This window comes from Nannospalax galili, unplaced genomic scaffold (assembly GCF_000622305.1).
Source record: "Nannospalax galili isolate Female #2095 unplaced genomic scaffold, S.galili_v1.0 scaffold5069, whole genome shotgun sequence".
In the NCBI taxonomy this organism is placed as follows: domain Eukaryota; kingdom Metazoa; phylum Chordata; class Mammalia; order Rodentia; family Spalacidae; genus Nannospalax; species Nannospalax galili.
In genome coordinates, this window is record NW_008358835.1 from 38,867 (window position 1) to 42,290 (window position 3,424).

At 44.1% G+C, this 3,424-nt stretch overlaps 1 pseudogene; it reads right to left on the reverse strand.

Moving 5' to 3' along the window:
- The window catches only part of LOC103725090, a 20,386-nt pseudogene that overhangs the window by 15,905 nt on the left and 1,057 nt on the right, over positions 1 to 3,424 (reverse strand).

Consider the following 3,424-nt stretch of genomic DNA (forward strand, 5'->3'; position numbering starts at 1 on the left):
ATTAATAAAAAATGGTTGGTTACTCCCTTAATATTTATGCCACTGGTGCACTGATGGGTTTATCTTACCAGTCCAAGTAAAAAACACTACTATGTAAGCTAGACAGTGGGGATGAGATTTTGAAGTTCATAGAGTCTAGGTATCCAGCAACCCTCCCCCAGTGTAGTAAAACTTCACAAGACAGGTTCCAGAGGCCCCTTGAAAAACAGGAATTGAGTCAACAGCTGTACTGGCCATGAAGAGGATGTTTCAAGACAGGCTGTCTCCCTCAGAAAAATTTAGAAGATAAACAGGCCCCTGCACTCATTACCCAAGACCCGACTGCTGCAAGAGCTGTCTCAGCACAAGCTGCTTCCCCTGAAAAGTTTCACAGTGTACAGACCCCTGCTTCTCGCCAAAGCTGTTTTATGTTTTCCAGTCTTCTGCGTTCCCAAGCCCCTATAAGAGCCTCCAGCCAGCAGCCTGCAGGTTGGTGGCTACTTCTCCTGAGTTGAGGGCCACCCCCAGTGACTCTCCAATTTCAATAAACCCTATTTTGCCAGAGTCCTTCTGTATATCAGGGCAATTCCATCCCAATTTACCTATCATGATAATGCTGTGACTTGCATCATTGCCATTGCAGGTTGCTGGTAAAGGACTCCAGCTGGACCAGCCATCAGCTACCAGCTGTCTTGCAACCACCACTGATTTGGCTTTAAGGTTTTCTCTCTCTCTCTCTCTCTCTCTCTCTCTCTCTCTTTCTCTCTCTCTTCCTCCTCCTCCTCCTCCTCCTCCTCCTCTGGCTACTACTCACCTCTCACCTCCCTCCCCAGCCTTTCTCCATTTCCTTTCAATTTGCATTGGAGGTCACTCTTGGACCTAACATCTGGCAACTGGGCAACACTGGTCTCCATGACTGTTGAGTATGCACCCAAGCCCACCCACTAGGTAGTCCTGCCCACCTGTCACTCTCAAGTCCTTTCTCTTAGAGCCTCTCAGCCCTGGTGACTAGTCCTCATAAAAGAGCCAGACTCCTCCCAGACTGCTAAAAGGTTTTCCTGCTACCCATTGTGACCAGGGGTCCCAGAGATCTTGGTGGCCTACTACCTATGCAAAGGGTACAGGCCTCTTGTCTTGAGGACTTTGGCTCCATGGAGCAGAGTCTCTCTTTGCCTCTCTCTCTCTCTCTCTCTCTCTCTCTCTCTCTCTCTCCGTTTGGTTGATCACTTGGACTACCCAGACTAAGCCTGAAGGGAGGTTTCTGATGCCTGACATTAGGGTTTTTAGATAGTCTATGGCTCCTGGGGGAAGCATTATTATCCTGTGCGACATAACTTCATTTAAGATATATATGTGTGTGTGTGTGTGTGTGTGTGTGTGTGTGTATTTTATATATACACATAGTATATATAACTTTAATTATATACTTTCAAATATAATTATATATAATTTTGTGTATATTTATGTGCATGTATTCATACATATATGTATTTTTAATGATACTTATAAAATAATATTCCCTATGATTTTTCAGACATTTTTAGTGTTACATATTTCTTCCAGGGACTGGGACACACCCTGTTTTTCTCTTCTCTGGCTGATTGTGGGACCCTGCCTTCAGAGATAGGGACACACCTGGTTCAGAACCCCCACCAGGTGAGAGTCACCTCTCTGGATGTTGGTTCTGCATGTATTTACCTGGCACGCCTCCAAGTTCATGGCTGTTTTCCTCCTCCTTCCACCTGCCCTTTTATTTCTTATGTCTATTGACCTTCTCCCTGGGATCCTCTCTGGCATCCCAGATTCTGCTCCTCACAGCGAGAGAATTCTCATCATCTCCTTCTACCCTATTTCTCAGCTTCTCTACTTCCTCATTGCTGTCTACTTTAACCCACTATGAGAACCTCTCAGTCTAAACCCGAGGGCCTCACTCCTCTTGCCTGCCTCCTCCAGTCCCTGAAGCCACTAGGGATTTCTGACACAATTAGACGAAAACACTTAAAATTTTTGTGTACCACTTCCTGGCCACAGTATAAATTAGACAATGGCTGTCTTTGGCCAGACACAAGAACCTTGGATTTCAATATCCTAAGAAGTTTAGATGATTTCTGCCAGTGAAATGGCAAAAGGTCCAAGCGCCCCTATGTTCAAGCCTTTTTTGATCTTCACACCAATCCCTCCCTTTGTGCCTCCTGCTCCCCAAATCCTGCCCTCCTTTTCTTCCTCCCTCTGTGATAGCCTCCCTCCTTTATCCCCAATTAAACTCTCTTCCTGTAAATTTCTCATTTTCCCTCTGATAACACTGTGTCCTATGATCCACCCCTCTAGATCCCCTTCTCTCCACTGGCCCCCAATCTTTAGATGAGAGTAGAGAATCTGAAATATGTGTGGGTTTTTTTTGCAGGAATTTCCTTGGGGTTAAAATCTTCCATCTTGGAAGAAAGCTTATAAACAACAGGATGTTCTGAAGGAAGGTAAACAACACGGTGTTCTAACTGGGTAAAGAACAAGATATTTTGAGTGAAGGTGAAACATTCCATCCTGCAAGGAAGCTCACTGAGCTTAGGAAGTAAACATCTTAATGGCTTCAGGAAGTCCTTGAAATTGAAATTCACTAGGCCCCTCCCACCCAAGCACATATATGTTCTAAGGACTAAGAAACACTCTCAAACAAGTTGAGCTGCTTAGAAGAGGCTCATATCAAGCCTGGAAAACACACTTTTCAAACTGTGGACCTGCGTGGAGTTCTACAGTGTGCTTCAGGTTTCAGCTTTCCTGAGATGTCACCTATGATGGGGTAGGCTTTGGTGATACAATACTCCTGTAAGTAACCCCTCACCCACACTCTTCTAAGTAACTCTATTGTTTCCTTGCTGCAATATTGCTGACACTGTTTAAGTAATTAAATACACAGGTAGTATGTAATTTACCTATGAATTCATTTGCTGTAACAATAAGGTATAGCCCAATATCAATACCCAGGAAAAACAGATGTCCTATTCAGGGATCAGAACTCTACAGCCCCTCGATCTCTGCACATTGGCCAGTTGTGGGTCTCTGTGTTAATCAGCATCTGCTACAGAAGAAAACTTCTCTGGTAAGAGTTGAGAGATGCATTAACCTATGGTTATACCAATTTTTCATTAAGAGTCAGTTTAATACTATATCTGTTTAGCAGAAATATAGTATTAGACTTGCTGGTGCTGGCCGCAAGATGAACAGCACCTGAAAGGGGGAGTGAGGATGAAAGAAAAACAAGAGACAGAGAAAGATAATAGGGAGGACTGTCAGTAGAGACTGCAGCCCTGGTTTATTTCAGCTCAGCCTTCTTACACAGCAGAACATCAGATAGCCACAGTTTGCTTGACTGAATTAGCTTCAACAGACCTTTTTTCCCACCTTTATCTGAGGGTCAAGGAACGGTCAAATATGTGTTGTGAATACA